The sequence below is a fragment of the Anabrus simplex genome, chromosome 2 (assembly GCF_040414725.1).
Source record: "Anabrus simplex isolate iqAnaSimp1 chromosome 2, ASM4041472v1, whole genome shotgun sequence".
Lineage (NCBI taxonomy): Eukaryota > Metazoa > Arthropoda > Insecta > Orthoptera > Tettigoniidae > Anabrus > Anabrus simplex.
In genome coordinates this window covers 1,236,893,060-1,236,910,532 of record NC_090266.1, presented here as the reverse complement: position 1 = coordinate 1,236,910,532, position 17,473 = coordinate 1,236,893,060, and positions in this window count along the sequence as shown.

Genomic DNA, 17,473 nt, shown 5'->3' with positions numbered 1-17,473 from the left:
TCTTTAGGTACATACCTTTGAAATATGGTGGCGGATAATTTAAAAACAAAAATTCTACAGCAGCCATCTCTCGACGCTAATTGCACAAGATGGTGGCTATACATGACTCCTTAAAGGTGCCTATGCGAGATGATCGCTATACATATTTTCTTATGAGACGTCCTTGGGATGCTTGCGCAAGATGACGGTTATACAAGGCTCCTTATGAGACACCCTAGGGATGCTTGCTCAAGATGGTGGTTGCTCTTATGAGGCGGCTTAAGGATCCTTGCACAAGATAGCTAGAGACGCCCCCCACCCCTAAGGATGCTTGCGCAAGATGGCGGACGCAAGATGGCGGTTATACATAGCTCCTTATGAGACAGCCAGTACTCGATACAACATGTGATCAGAACATTGATTGATGTGTTCAGAACACAAAATAAGTGATCAAGACTAGAATCGAACACTGTACTCGATGTCGTTAACTTCAACATGTGATTAAAACATTGTTTGGTGTGTTCAGAACACTACATAAGTAGAATCAAACGCTGTACAACATGTTAGGGGATACCTTTGTTCTAAGAACATCAGATTGAAACACAACAAGACTAGAATTGAACACTGCACTCGATGTCGTTAACCTTAACATGTGAACAGAACATTGATTTATGTGTTCAGATCACTAAACAAGTAGAACCGAACACTGTACAACATGTTAGGGGATACCTTTGTTCTAAGAAAATTAGATTGAAACATAACAAGACTAGAATCGAACACTGTACTCGATGTCGTTAACCTTAACATGTGATCAGAACATTGATTGATGTGTTCAGATCACTAAACAAGTAGAACCGAACACTGTACAACATGTTAGGGGATACCTTTGTTCTAAGAATATCAGATTGAAACATAACAAGACTAGAATTGAACACAGCACTCGATGTCGTTAACCTTAACATGTGATCAGAACATTGATTGATGTGTTCAGATCACTAAACAAGTAGAACCGAACACTGTACAACATGTTAGGGGATACCTTTGTTCTAAGAAGATCAGATTGAAACATAACAAGACTAGAATTGAACACTGCACTCGATGCAACATGTGGAGAGAACATTGATTGATGTGTTCAGATCACTAAACAAGTAGAACCGAACACTGTACAACATGTTAGGGAATACCTTTGTTCTAAGAAAATTAGATTGAAACATAACAAGACTAGAATCGAACACTGCACTCGATGTCGTTAACCTTAACATGTGATCCGATACAACATGTTAGGGGATACCTTTGTTCTAAGAAAATTAGATTGAAGCATAGCAAGACTAGAATCGAACACTGTAAGAACATTGTTTGATGTGTTCAGAGCAAAAGTACAACTTCAATGATTTACCTAGTGTAAAACACACACTGTGCACATATCGCATAGCTATCTCGCCTATCACTTGCCTAGTATGAAAATCAAAAGCACACTGTGCACATATCGCATAGCTAACTCGGCAACACTTCAAATGATTTGCTTAGTACGAAAATAAAAAAATCTATACCGCGTAGCTAACTCGTTCATCGCACTGCTAAGACGCTTAGTAATTGCAAATACACAGATATATGTCATACGAAAATCAAGAAAGCACACTGCGTAGCCAACTCGCTCGGGTCACTCGCTTAGTAATTGCAACACGACTAGAACACTGATACACACACGGATAAGAATGTTGCGAGATACTACATACTTACATGTTTTTTAAAAAAAATATTGGGGGTGAAAGATCATAAATTATATGTACACATGTTGTCTCCTCCAAGTTGTAAAACGAAATAGACGCAGTACTGCGAGTTTCCGCTATAGCTGGCGAACGAAAGTAGCATGATATCTCAGCAAAAAAAAAAAAAAAAAATACGCGTGAGCTTGCATACATGCAAGTCAGACACAATGATGGATACCGCGATTCAAATCCTGGCAAATTATGCCGTCAGGAAGGGCATCCGGCTGTAAAACAATAGTTCATGATACAGCGATTTAAAATCTAAGAAGGGCATCTAGCTGTAAATCCCCGAATCTCGTGTTAGAAGTTGTAAAACAGATTCTTAATCCGAGTTCTTTGACGTCAGGAAGGGCAACCGGTCGAAAACAATAGTGTATGATGTAAGAGGCTAGATACTGCCAGTTTTGCGTCAGGAAGGGCAACTAGTCTTAAAACAAATTCTTGCGATTTAAAATCTTAGTTTTGCGTCAGGAAGGGCATCCGGCTGTAAAACAATTGTTCATGATACAGCGATTTAAAATCTAAGAAGAGCATCTAGCTGTAAATCCCCGATTCTCGTGTTAGAAGTTGTAAAACAGATTCTTAATCCGAGTTCTTTGACGTCAGGAAGGGCAACCGGTCGAAATCAATAGTGTATGATGTAAGAGGCTAGGTACTGCCAGTTTTGCGTTAGGAAGGGCAACTAGTCTTAAAACAAATTCTTGCGATTTAAAATCTTAGTTTTGCGCCAGGAAGGGTATCCGGCTGTAAAACAATAGTTCGTGATAAAGCGATTTAAAATCTAAGAAGAGCATCTAGCTGTAAATCCCCGATTCTCGTGTTAGAAGTTGTAAAAGAGATTCTTAATCCGAGTTCTTTGACGCCAGGAAGGGCAACCGGTCGACAACAATAGTGTATGATGTAAGAGGCTAGATACTACTAGTTTTGCGTCAGGAAGGGCAACTAGTCTTAAAACAAATTCTTCTGATTTAAAATCTTAGTTTTGCGCCAGGAAGGGCATCCGGCTGTAAAACAATAGTTCGTGATACAGCGATTTAAAATCTAAGAAGAGCATCTAGCTGCAAATCCCCGATTCTCGTGTTAGAAGTTGTAAAACAGATTCTTAATCTGAGTTCTTTGACGTCAGGAAGGGCAACCAGTCGAAAACAATAGTGTATGATGTAAGAGGCTAGATACTGCCAGTTTTGCGTCAGGAAGGGCAACTAGTCTTAAAACAAATTCTTGCGGTTTAAAATCTTAGTTTTGCGTTAGGAAGGGCATCCGGCTGTAAACAATAGTTCGTGATACAGTGATTTAAAATCTAAGAAGAGCATCTAGCTGTAAAACCCCGATTCTCGTGTTAGAAGTTGTAAAACAGAACTTTTCAAATTACCCGCTACTACAGAGAGCAGCACGGTGCTCTGTGGATTAAAGATGGCGGATGACAGCTGACGAAATTACCCGCAGCACAATGCTCTATTGATTAAAGATGGCGGACGACAGCTGTCAAAAAAGCACGTGGCTTTGTTTACTAAACGAGAGCAACTGGAATTTGCCGCCACCACATTTCAAAGGTATCTAGCTAAAGAGTACAGCACTGAGGTTTGTGATGCAAGATGGCGGATGGCAGCTGTCAAAAACCACGTGGAATTTGTCACCGGCACAAAGAGGGCAGCACGGTGCTCTCTGGCGGTTGACAGCTGTCAGAAAAGCACATGGGTTTGTTTCCAAACAAGAGCACGTAGAATTTACCACCACCACATAGAGGGCAGCACGGTGCTCTCTAGATTAAAGATGGCGGATGATAGCTGACAAAAAAAGCGCATAGGTTTGTTTCCAAACAGGAGCATAAAGAATTTTTCAAATTGCCGCCACTACATTTCAAAGGTATCTAGCTAAAGAGTGCAGCACTGAGGTTTGCGATGCAAGATGGCGGATGACAGCTGTGACGTACCACATTTCAAAGGTAAGTAGCTAAAGAGGGCTGCACGGTGTTCTCTGGATTAAAGATGGCGGATGACAGCTGCACGTGGCTTTGTTTCCAAACAAGAGCACGTGGAATTTGCCGCCACCACATTTCAAACTAAAGAGTGCAGCACTGAGGTTTGCGATGCAAGATGGCGGATGACAGCTGTGAGGTACCACATTTCAAAGGTAAGTAGCTAAAGAGGGCAGCACGGTGCTCTCTGGATTAAAGATGGCGGATGACAGCTGTCAAAAAGCACGTGGCTTTGTTTACCACGCGCTAGTTAGGTTAAGTTGGTACTACTGAGGTTTAGGCCCGTCAAGATGGCAGTACTGAGGTTAGCGATGCGTTGTTGTCGATGACAGCTGTCAAAAAACTCGTGGCTTTGTTTACAAATTCAAATCTCGCGCCAAAATTCAAATCTCCCGCCAAAATTCTAATCTCCCGCCAAAGTTCTAATCTTCCGCCAAAATTCAAATTTCCCGCCAGAATTCAAATTTCCCGCGGGGGGAGGCCGCCGAATCCCTGCATTATACTACTGATGACCAGTACCTAGCTATTGCCTGCTATGCTGAACAGAGGGCATGTAGGAGGATGGGAAACAATATTAATGAACACTGTTTTAGATTAGCCTACAGTAAATCCGTTTTCTTGAAAACTACTACCTCTCGGTGTACGAAATTAATCTATAACTGAGTAGTCACCGTTCATGTTCTGTTACGAATCATGAATTAAACGCAAACCTTCGTTGTGTGAGCATTATACCTTTTTTCAATTATTTTTGTTCCTAAAACTGGACAAGAGATCTCACCATCTCCCGGATACAAACTCACAGATGCGCACCCGTAACGGCGCGGCCAACTCGCTGTTATGATGCAGGTTTTTCTTCGGATACTAAAAACCAATAATCACTACCATTGATGAGTTAGCACAACGAAGACCACGGAACTTACACATACAACCCTCCTGTCAATGATTACAGCGTTGTGGTTGCACAACTATGTAAGACAGTATTTACGCGTTCAATTTCCATTCAGAACAAGGATTGCTTGTAGCAATATTCGTTAGAAGATGGTAAGTAACCACGCGGTTAGCGATGCATAGCCGTAGAGTAATAAAGTGTTAAGTTCTAGTAGCATTATTCCAACACATCTATACCGAGCTACGCTGTTTATTTTTTTCGGTGTCCCGCTGCCTGACCTAAGTAGTGACTAAAATTCTAAAATCATTTTATAAACAAGGTAAGTTAACAACAGATAATATATAAATACATTTCAAGTCCCTCTCCATCCTCTCCCTCTACCCACACAGCGTAAAACAGGATTGAACCAGTTTTTGGCGACAAGAAGGACAGTGCAGTCCAAGCCATTTAGCGCAACAGAGTAAGTATATACCATTCTGTGTGTGTGTAAAAAATCCTCTCCGCAGTGAGAAGACGCTGTTCGTAGTTATTTGCTTTTCGGATGGGGACGTAAAGCCTTATCATAACCTCACAATGCTATTTGAGAGAAAAAAGAGGTATGTGTTATTACCATCTACCTTCCTTTTTCACATGTAAGTATATCAGACAATCAAAATGTAATTGCTAAATAAAGTGTGTGTTTGAGCGTAGTGATAAAATGTGTGTGTGTAAGAGCTTCCTCACAGCATTTGCTTGTCCTACAATCAATTCCGTATTTTGGCGTGTGTTCGGTTCTACGTGTGTATAACATTAAAGAGAGAACGGGGGTTCAAATCCATGATTTTTCTAGAGATTTTCTTTCTTCAACGAAGTGTTCAGTGTTCGAATCAATTACAATAATAGAAAGAGATTTTTATAGTAGTTATGTGTTGGTTTTTTATTCTACTATTAATCAGAGTGATCAGGTGCAACACCCCCTAACAATTAAAGTAAGTGACGTTAGGCTAGATAACGCCATATGGTAGTGTGCACACATGGATAAAAGGAAAAACAATAAATCAGCACAGAACATGAGGCGACAACTTACCAGCCATACGTGGAAGCAAGAAAGTGCGCCGAGAAACCCAACCCATATAAAAACAAGAGGCAAGTATCCCAAGGAAATCCTGAGGCATTTCACCAAAAGTAATACCAAATTTTAAAAATTAAAATTAAACTATAATTAGGTCGAATAATATTTACAATTAAATAAAATGAAAAATCTATACATCTTCGATAAGTAAATAAAGGGAATCTTGTAACGAACTGAACAATGAATAGGGTAATTAAAATGTAGTAAATAAATAATTTAAATGTAAATAAATATAGTTTTCTTTTAAATGATACTAATTCATCAAATTAAAAAAATGTTGGTGCACCTTACGACCAAATAATAACAAGTTATTAGAATATATACCATTGAAAATAAAAAATAAAAAAGGTTGAATAGTTTAATAGAGAGGTTCTGACAGTTCCAATTGAAGGGATCATACACCCGCAAACCCCACATTAACACAGATCCACAACTCATCACATAAAATTAAAACATACACACATGCTGACCAAAATATTGAACACAAGCCCACACTGAATCAAAAATATTGACACAAATAAATTACAATTTAAACCACAAAAGCCATCATAGGCTAGGCAATCACCAAATACACAACCCGATATAAATGAGTAAGAGAATGAGGCAGTACATGTAACACAAGTGAGTTAATACACGATCTCGCCTCAAAACAAAAATAATGCATTTTTATATTCACGACGCCATACACGAAGTTGACGCGTTCCCAGGCAAGACAATAATGAACAATCAGTTACGTAACTGCCAAGCCACGATAAGATAGCAACAACAATCAGAAGAAGTGATAAGGACCCGAACGTCAGATCGCTCACACTAGGCCTGTCCAAAGCCCTCAATGAGAACCCATTATGTTACAATTTACAGTATTAGAATATTACATCTTTAAAATTAATGCAGGAATAAACCCATTTAATGAGAACACTAATATAATAAAACACACGCAGTAATGATGAAAACATACAGTCCTAACCCTAAATATATGAACGAAAGAAATATCAAAATTTACGAAATTTATTAGTAATAATAATAATAAAATTAAAATGTGATTATTAGTCTTGCGTAGTACTTAGGTCGAAACACGGGCATGAGACGGCCTAAACACACGTAATGATGCCGAATAAAACAGAAAGGTAAATACCGTTACGTGCAAAAAACACAGCAACGACAGGGATAGTAACCGCACACTCATTCAGGAAATAACATAGTAAAACACTCAAATACGCAGGAAAAATATATCCAAGGGAAAAATCAAATTTAGCAAGACAAAGGAAAATTTCAAACTTTACCGAAACAACAATGGCATCATCTTTATACACGACCCTCACTTGAAGCTTGAATGCCATACAACACAAATACCGAGACACAATTCAGATCACAAAAAAATACACCAACAAAATTTAAACGACACATACAGGTAAAATAATATTGACAGAAGTAAATAATAAAAGGCGTACTTACATAGATGCCATATTGAACCCATAATTCTACGGTGAGAATTTTTTTTTTATTTTTCTCAATATTTATTTCAAATACCAAGCTACTTTTATTTTTGAGAGCAGCCATGTTGCGCTTACAGAGCCTCGCTGTCGCGTGGGAACGATCTCACCCACGGCAAGCTCGTGAAATACCGTGACACCTCGGTGGACTTCGAGTGCCCAACAATTCTTCAAATTCACGGAATTCTGCGTAACGGGAGATTTTGGCAACACAGTAAATACAGAAATAAATAATCTAGATTATTCTTAAACCCAACGTGAAGACAGAACCCCCAGGGTAAATATAAATGCAGTTAAGCCTAAGTACAAATCAGCGTCAGATCAGCGGACTAGCTCCACGTGCCAAGGTCAATGGATGAAGAAAACCCACGAAACGCCCGGGCAGAAATAATTTATTTCACCTGTTGCGAGTGTGGTAAAATTATGAGATTAACATCTAAATAAATCACAAGTCTGTCCGGAATTCTGGAACAAGTTTCATGAAAATCGGTCTATTGGACGCGAAATTAGCAGATTACGTAATCAAGCTTAGTGGTGTGAGCAGCGTCACTCCTAAGACTATAAAAGAAACCCCCTCTGCATTTTTCTCAGTGTCGATCTGGGTTCTGAAGTAGCGGAAGCTTACGCCCGTCGCCAGCAGAAAATTGTATAAGATTAATCTACAAATAACTTAGTACATGTTCGTGGCTGCGGTCCACATCTTCTGTTAGAAAGGGAAGGTGATAGAAATTTTTTCTGAACTTTTGCCGACAAACTGTGAAAGCATAGGCGTCTGTTAAAGTACATAAAAAGAAGATTTTTATTTCATCACCTCGTGTGTGTTGGAAAGTGTTACGGGAGTTGTGAAGCTAGTCAGAGTAGTTCTGATTTCGTTATCTGTTGAACACCCGTTGTATTAGGGTGACAGAAAGCCGGCTCTGAGAAGGGAGACAGTCGCAGTTGACTGCAGAACGAAGGAGTTTTGCTGTACAAATTATAACGAAGAAAGTGCGTGATTTGTGTTGTCATTTAATAATGTGTAAAAAGGCAGTATGTGTGTAAGATAGATATGTTTGAGAAGATGATGTTCCCTGTACCAATGTGCGGCTATGTATGAGGCCAGCTGGCAATAATATAGCCAGAATACTGGAGATGACGTCAATGAAGGTCTGTCTATATTTTGTATTATGTTGTAGCTAGACTTTTTGTTTGTCCCAACAAATTTTTTTTCAAATGTGTGTCGGGTTGATATGTGTAATTATCAGACGAGAAATGTTATAGTTTGGTCAGCGTGTGAAAATTTTAGTTTTGTAAAATTTCACGTCAAGAAACTGTAAAATGCGACGTTTAAATCTGGTGTTGATGTTCTATGAGATATTGTCCAAAGTGAGGAATACTAGGAAAGCGATAATGGTAAAGTAGTCGTGGCGAATGTCATAATTTCAAGTATCATTTGAATTCAGAAGTTTTTGTCGAAATTAATAATAATAATAATAATAATAATAATAATAATAATAATAATAATAATAATAATAATAATAATAATACTAATAATTATAATAATATTAGTAATAATAATGTCTACCGCGGGATAAAATTTTCCTAGGTTAAAATGCATTTAACAAGTATGTTTTACAAGGATCGCAGGCATTTAGAAAATTCCAGTGAATTTCGATAGAGTTATGTTTTATTCATGGGAAGTAAAATTTTGTGACACCTTGTATGCCGATGATACGGAAAATCGCGGGGTGTTCTTGTATTCTCGAGGTTCGAAAGTTGTAGTAACAGTAAAATAAAGAGGTGTATTTTATAATGGGTATTGTTTTCACAAGAGGATTGAAATTTGAAAAGGGTCTTGGAAATATAAGAAAAATGGATTGAGAGCGAAGAATTTATATATGTGGAAATGAGAGTGAAGAAATACCGCTGGGATAAGGCGAGGAGAATGAGTTTTGAGACAGGCTATGTTTGCCGAGGAAGGATTTGTGAGACAGGCTGTATTGTGGCAGGCTGTAGTGTTTTCCGCTAATAATCCAAAAATTGAGACAACTACTGTGTGAGGCACTGTAGATTTCTAGTAAGATCCCAAGTGAAAACGATTCTAGTAAAGATTAAACATCTTGGTAGTATGAATATTAAGATAATGTGGCCTCAAGGATAAAAGAGCATTTAGAATACACGGTTGGTGTTGTGTGACCGTGTGAATTTATTGAATTTCGTTTCACTGGATAGTCATAGATATAAATATTGGAAATTAACGGTAGGCGATTTGAGGGTTTCCAATGCGGTAGTGATGATTATTATTTTCGGAAAACATCCACTAAATGGTAGACGGGTGTTGGGAATTATTATATTTCTTCCCTAAAACTTCATTGCGCATGCTGAGATCGTGTTTGAGTTGGGGATTGTTCGTCACGTATATTTATTTTTCGTGTTCACGTTTTGTAACGAGATAGAGACTTACTGCATTTTCCGACTTGCATTTCGTTTAATAGTAAGAGACGTTGTCCCGTGTGTGTTATTAGTCTGACCAGGTTTACAATTGAAATGTCAGAATTTGTTTAAAATGGTTAGTTCGCCCGATATGCCAGGGGATGCGTAATATGACCCATTTTCCGCCCGACAATAGATTTAGGACGTCACATGTTATCCTAGGAGTACTATAGGAGTTCAGGCTCGACGATAGAATTAGGAAGGTATCGTGTACATAGAGATTAGTGTTAGGGTGTACAGATTTTAAGTGAGCCCGACGATAGGTCTGGGATGTTAGCTGTACATATTCAAGTATCAGATTAGATGTTTTTTGTTTTTTTTTGTTTTTGCGAAGTGACCTGGGTTAGATCGGTAATAACGAGGCCAACAGCTGGAAGGTGCTCCCTAAGATATGGGACCGTTATCGACGAATGAGGGTTGCCCAACATTTGGATGTCGACCTAAGGGTGATTACATGTTTTACTGTAATTCTCCATGCGTGTTGAGTTTAAATGACTTTGATATTTTATTTTATTTTATTTTACGGACTTAATTGGTTTGTCGTTCTGACGTCCGTTTCGTTTTGATAGTGTGCATATTGACACTCAATGTATTAGTGTGAGACTTGAGCTGCGAATGTGGTTTCGATTCGTCAGCCGGTAATATTATTTTTATTTTCAATCTTTGTCGTTCTTTCATTTATATACGTAGTTGAGTTCGATTAAGTGCTAACTTTGTAGGTAGGGTATTGCGACAAACAATAAGTAGATGCATCTGTAATGGTAGTCATTGTTTTAAGAGGAAAGAATTCCTTAAGTTTGTTGTATTTTTGAATGCGGACTGGTAATTTTATTAAGCGTAACATAACCATTTCTAACCTGAAAATCGGTTTGATAATAATACCTTTCAAGTGATTTACCACTTTTTAATTAACTTCAGTGTTTGGCATTTCTTCTAAATGCGTGATGAATAAGTGTTTCCTGCATTTCGCAGTTTTGTTCCTTCAGAACGACGTAACGTAAGATCCTCGCGGATCATGTTGTTGTTTGTTCCTTCCGAACAGTTGTTTGGGTGATGCACATTTAGCATCGGGATTATTTTATCACTTAAGGGTGTCATGAATGACAAATACATGGTGGAATTTTATTTCAATTGTGAATGATGCTGTTAACTCGTAGTGAACACCATGCTTTCCCATAATATTTCGCAACCTATCCAAAGCAACTGATAGTCAATTTGGTTCGATTTAGCGTCCATTCGGCGGGTGTTCCGTATCCGTAAGTGTATTCGACTGGTGGATAACCTTAATTGAGAGGAAATCAGGCGTTCTACTTGTTGAAAGTCAGATTTTCCACGGATCGTGTGGATTAATTCTCAGTTCTCGTTTGGAGTAATAGGTGCCCGGTTTTCAGGTCTTTCCTTTTCCAGTTTTTCAGTTTCGCTATCCACTAATTTATTACTTTCTCCGAAGCAACTTTTCGATACTGTGAGAAATAAAGCAACGCTATGCAATGTGACTGCGTTTGAAACATTCAATAATAAATGATTTATAATTTTTTATGTTACCGTGTTTTAGTGGTAGGTAGAGGTGAAAGAAGGTGCGGGCGTGAACGGGTCTCAAACTACGGAATCAAAATTAATGTAAAATTTAACAAGGTTATATTTTCTTTTTTAAAATAAAGAAATAACAAGAACAGCAGGTACGGTGTAACAAGGCAACAAGGTACAATTACAGTATTTGCAGGTTTTGGGCTTCGAGCCATGAAAACACAATTCTTGAGCAACTAGCTCATCTTAAGATATACCAATTTCAACAACGGGGCAGAAGACCCCAATCAAACCCTGGAGCACTTGCTCCAAATTATACAGTAAAGCCTCCTCGAGGCATACAACACTCAGTTTTAGAAAAAGAGCCACTCGCTCTCAACTTTAAGCCTATCAAAGGCCACACCAAACTCCACCTTCAAGTTGTCCTCTCTGGACATAGACACAGGGGTAAGCTACCCAACCTACTGAGGTCTATTAGATAACAAAAGTGGGTAATTACATGACCTCTAAAATAACAATTTGAGAGGACGCGATCTGCACTCCTAATGTATTTGTTTCAAAACCTAATTTGGCTCTAGGCCACTGATGCAAGGGCTAATCCCATACTACGGAGGTGACTTTCGAAAAGAAACAAATTTACATAATGTTATGGAAGAATAGGTTGAGAAAATAAGTTCACCTCAAAACAATGTGAGTGGGAGCTCGAGAGGGTTAAGCACTCTCTATCCCAATATGTAGTTTGAAAGATAGAGTAGATACAAGTTTCTTTACATTTTAAAGAAGGTTACATAATGGAGAACTTCGGACCCGCCCCGAGAGTTAAACTGCTGAGCAAGCAAGAAAAGAAGTAATTAATCGGCCATTACCTGGTTGGTGACCGCTGCCGGAGAAAGAGGCGCTTCCCGCCCCCTGCTAGGTACTTTACACACTGAAAGATGGAACAGAAGTGGCCCAGAGACCCAAAAATCAGCAGTTTATATACTCTCGCGGAAGGTTCTAGGCGTTAGGGGAATGAGAACACCCGCCCACAATCACTTTATTGGGTAGGATACAGCAACATATTCAAGTTGGGGGAAGATATCTCGGATTGGTCAGAAATAAATTGAAGAAATTCGGGATTGGATACATACAAAACAAGGGGAAAGAGAGGGGTATACAGCCAACTTAAACAATAACAGAAAGAAATTTAACAAAAAACAAACTTTTGAAATAAAAATTTCTCCAAAAAAACAGTTCTCTCACTCCGCACTAGGGTGCACTATTGTTGATCTTCAGTAGTGTCCTCTAGAAGAGAAAGTTCACACTTCTTACTACAAGCAAAACAAAAATACGTCGAAAATGACACAGTTCAAAAACACCAAATTTTCCACGTAGTGACATCTTCTGAGAAACTTGAAAATTAATACGGTCAATAAAGTTCAGACTTCCTCCAGCAGAGGAGTTTCGACTGGCGCAAATTTTAAATAAGCGGCGTGGAGGTGTACCGGCCGGTACATTTTATTTCAATGATTTATATTAAAATAATAATGTCGTGCCATTTCGAATTTAATAAAAGTCAGTAAGCACATATTTGCTCCTCATTTCAAGTAGTTAGGCTCTCTTCTGAACCCCATCGTTTGGTTAAGATCGTGACCGAATTTCTTCCCGCAACGACCCATGCTTTATGAGTACTATATTGCTCTACTCTAGCAGCCGTGGCCGACCAACGATGGAATGGTAAGTTCAAGGGTACAGTAAATGCCAGGTAATACCGTGTTTGACCTAATACTACTGCACTCACAAGTAAGAAATCAAATAAAGTCCTATATTTTTATACTGGTATCAAAATATAATACATTAAAGGATATATATCTTCGTCCCTTGGCAGGGTATACTTTCCATATCAGCCAATACCGACAGGGTTTGACATTATGTTAGAAGCTGAACAGCAGCTGCCCATCACTTCGATAAGCGTCCGGTCGTAAGTAATTCCAACCGTCGACAGCCACTTTCCAAGGTAGGCCACTAGTAGCGACACCGTCTAGCATTGCATACGCGCTCTGGCGAGCAAAGTCAGTACACAATCCAAGTTCCAATTTTCGCACACAAATGGCGTAAGCGTACGTTTTACAGCTCGATACACACGTATTAGGAACATATAGGCCAAATGGACAAAGCATATACCACAGGAGATGAGCCGTACCCACGAGACACGCCATAAAATCTATTTTTCGTATAACGTTCATATTCCAAATTATATTTGTACATTTTTAAATTATTAACGCCACAGTCACCCCGCCTGAAGAAGGAGAGCAGGGTGCCAAGAAGTAGCATGTTGAGTACAGAACACGCTCTAGAAGTAGTTTCAACATGACTCAGAACACAGTAGCGTCCAAGGAACTTTGCATAGGCCACAAGGTATGTTCCATGATTGAGGAGTCATAATAGTAGTAACACAATTTATCTACGACTTCCAGTATACTACTTTTCATGGAATCGGACTAAACTTTTGGAATAGTCTTACTTGGTAGTAGATGACATCGAAAGAGCAACACATGGCATAGCACGGCCCGTTCAATATGCAGGAAGACAGTGTACGAGTGGCAAGTAAGTACAGCGCACGGCACACCAGGTGTTAAACAGAGGCATAACTTGCAAAATTCAGCACCAAAACTCCAATGACACCGATGTGATATACCAGTCCTCGGGTGCTTCAGGAAGTAGCAGATTCAGGGTGGAGAATGCGCGTGCAAGCTCCAACATTGACAAGTTAGCAGAAAGCGAGGGAACATGTTCAACGCACATACACTAAGGAACCTGTCATGACCTTTTGAAATATCACGAGGTGTGATAAAGAGCACTTAACCATCACTTAGTTACATCGAATTACTTAAGCCTTACAGGAAATACACATGAAAAAGTGCACAAAATGATGTACATATTATATCATACACTAGGGTTTTATATGTACACCTGACATTAAGGAACAGATTAAGCGGGCTTCACTTGGATGACATGTACTCTACGGATTCTTTTAGAATGAGGGTCATTTACCAAAACAGAAACAGGGGTCAAAATTCAAGTATGGTACAAGGACTATGAAAACGGGGAGCATGCTTACGAATAAATTTGTCAACATTCTTACTCTGGTAATGAGCCTTGACAAAGACTTCTTCACCAAGAGCCAGGTCAGTAGGTCGATGGCCCTTGTTGTACTGCTTCTCAACATTAGCATATGAAACCTTTAATCTATCTTTGGCTTTCTTCCACACTCTTTTAATCCCTCAGGATCATTTTTCTCGGGAAGTAACTCATCAATGTTCAGCAGATTCGAAATGGGGGAAAATGGAGTGAAGGCAAACATAAGTGACATAGGGGTTTGCGTATGATATTCATGAACAGCGGAATTTATTGCACATGTTGACCAGTGTAAAGAGGAATCCCTATTTTGATGATCTTTGTGATGAAATGCAATCAACGCTGACTTAAGGTTTCGATTCACTCTCTCAGCATATGATGGGGCACGATGATAGGGATATGTAGTGCCATGGGAAATAGACAAGTCGAAACAGAATTTCCTGAACAAATTACACGAGAAGTTTGTAACATTATCCATTACCAAAAACTTACGTGGGCCAAAGGAACAAAAGATGGAGTTCAAACACTTGATTACAGTAGGAGCGTTAGCTAAACGAGTCGAGAATGTCCAGAAAAAACGGGAATATCCGTCTACACACACAAGTATGAATCTGGAGCCTTGCCTCGAACGGGGTAACGGACCAATGAAATCTACAAAGAACTTTTCCATGGGCTTTGAAGCTTGGGATGATGGTAACATACCAGTTTTAGTGTTCAACGACGGTTTAGTAATCGCACACACATGACAAGATTTTACCATCTCAGCAATTTGAAAATCCATACCCTTCTAAATGAAGAAATATCTGATATTTTGACTAGTTTTAAAGATTCCAAGATGTCCACCAATAGCAGAATTATGATAGTACTGGAAAACTACCGGGATCAGGAGTTGAGAACAGACAATTTTCAATCAATCAATCAATCAATCAATCAATCAATCAATCAATCAATCAATCAATCAATCAATCAATCAATCAATCAATCAATCAATCAATCAATCAATCAATCAATCAATCAATCAATCAATCAATCAATCAATCAATCAATCAATCAATCAATCAATCAATCAATCAATCAATCAATCAATCAATCAATCAATCAATCAATCAATCAATCAATCAATCAATCAATCAATCAATCAATCAATCAATCAATCAATCAATCAATCAATACTGATCTGCATTTAGGGCAGTCGCCCAGGTGGCAGATTCCCTATCTGTTGCTTTCCTAGCCTTTTCCTAAATGATTTCAAAGAAATTGGAAATTTATTGAACATCTCCCTTGGTAAGTTATTCCAATCCCTAACTCCCCTTCCTATAAATGAATATTTGCCCCAGTTTGTCCTCTTGAATTCCAACTTTGTCTTCATATTGTGATCTTTCCTACTTTTATAAACGCCATTCAAACTTATTCGTCTACTAATGTCATTCCACGCCATCTCTTTTCCATTTCTTGTCGTTACCATTGCGCATACAGTAAGGTTTTACAACTTTACCAGCTTTGATATCACTGTTGATCAATTTCTACTCAGGGTCGTCCCTCTGATGTTTACTCATATCTTGATACAACAATGGGCAATTGAATAATATTGCATTCACACAACTGGAGACAAAATGACATGGTTCAGGAAGATCAACATTTAGAGGTTCATTGAAAGATATCGATCCTCGTCCCTTGGCGGGGTATACTTTCCATATCAACCAATACCGACAGGGTCGGTCATTATGTTAGAAGCTGAACAGCACTGCACATCACTTTGATAAGCGTCCGTTCGTAAGCAATTCTAGCCGTCGACAGCCTCTTTCCAAAGTAGTCCAATAGTAGCGACACCGTCTAGCACTGCATACGCGCTCTGGCGAGCGAAGTCAGTACACAATCCAACTTTCCAATTTTCGCACACAAATGGCGTAACCGTACGTTGTACAGATCGATACACACGTATAAGTAATACATAGGCTAAATGCACAAGGCATATACCAAAGATGAACCGTGCCTACTAGAGACGCTATAACGTCTATGTTTCATATAATGTTCATATTCCAAATTATATTTGTATATTTTGAATTATTAACGCCACACAGGGTTCGATTCCATAACAGAGAGAACGGGGGTTCAAATCCATGATTTTTTCTAGAGATTATCTTTTTTTAATCTGACATTCAACAGAGTGATCAATGTTAGAATCCATTACAGTAATAGAAAGATATTACTATATGTTGGTATTTTTATTCTACTATTAATCAGAATAATCAGGAATCGATTGCATTTATTAGAGATTTTTTATTCTAACGATAAACAAAGAAAGCCGAGGTTCGAATCTATGATTTTTTCTGTTACGGTGACTAAATGAGAGAGATCAGAGTTCGAATCTATATCTGTAATACAGATTTTTCTGTTGCATGTGTTAGAGATTTTCTTCACGCGCCGGGTAGAGGCGTAAAGCCTTATCAACTGTCTAGTTAGGCTGCTTCCAAGGGGAAGGGCATCTGTCCATAAAACTGTAAGGTGGAGGAGGAGGGATTGAGCTGACCTCTGCAACTGTCAAGAGGAGGAGGGGCGGGATTGTGGTAACTGTGGGAGGAGGGGTAGAAGGAGGAGGAGGGATTGTTCTGACTTCTGTAAGTGTAAGGAGGAGGAGGACGAATGAGCTGACCACCGTAACGTTACGCTGTGGAAAGGACATGTATCCTTAATTCTAGAATCCTTATGCCCCTCTGTGTCTGGAAAGGCACATGTCGAGAAGAACAGCTAGCCTTAAAACTTTAATCCACTGAATTTATGTACACCTCTAAGATTCTGACGGGGAAGTTCGATGTCGAGAAGGACAGGTGGCCTTAAAACTTTTATCCTCCAATATTAGACCCGTCGAAAATTGGTTTCGAGAATGGCAGCTAGCCTTAAAACTATAAACCTCTGTAGTTAAGCACCTTGGCTATGTCAACAGCAGTGAGGTTAGGCACGTTCAAAAATCCCACGCCAAAAACAAGTGCACGTGTTTACGGTCTGTCAAAATAGCGGCTGTCATCTTAATTCCGCGCTCTCTACGTGGTTAAGATGGCAAAAGTGAGGTTATGGTCTGCTAAGATGCCAGCAGTGAGGTTATCCACGTTCTCTTGTTCAAAACCCGCGCCCACGTGT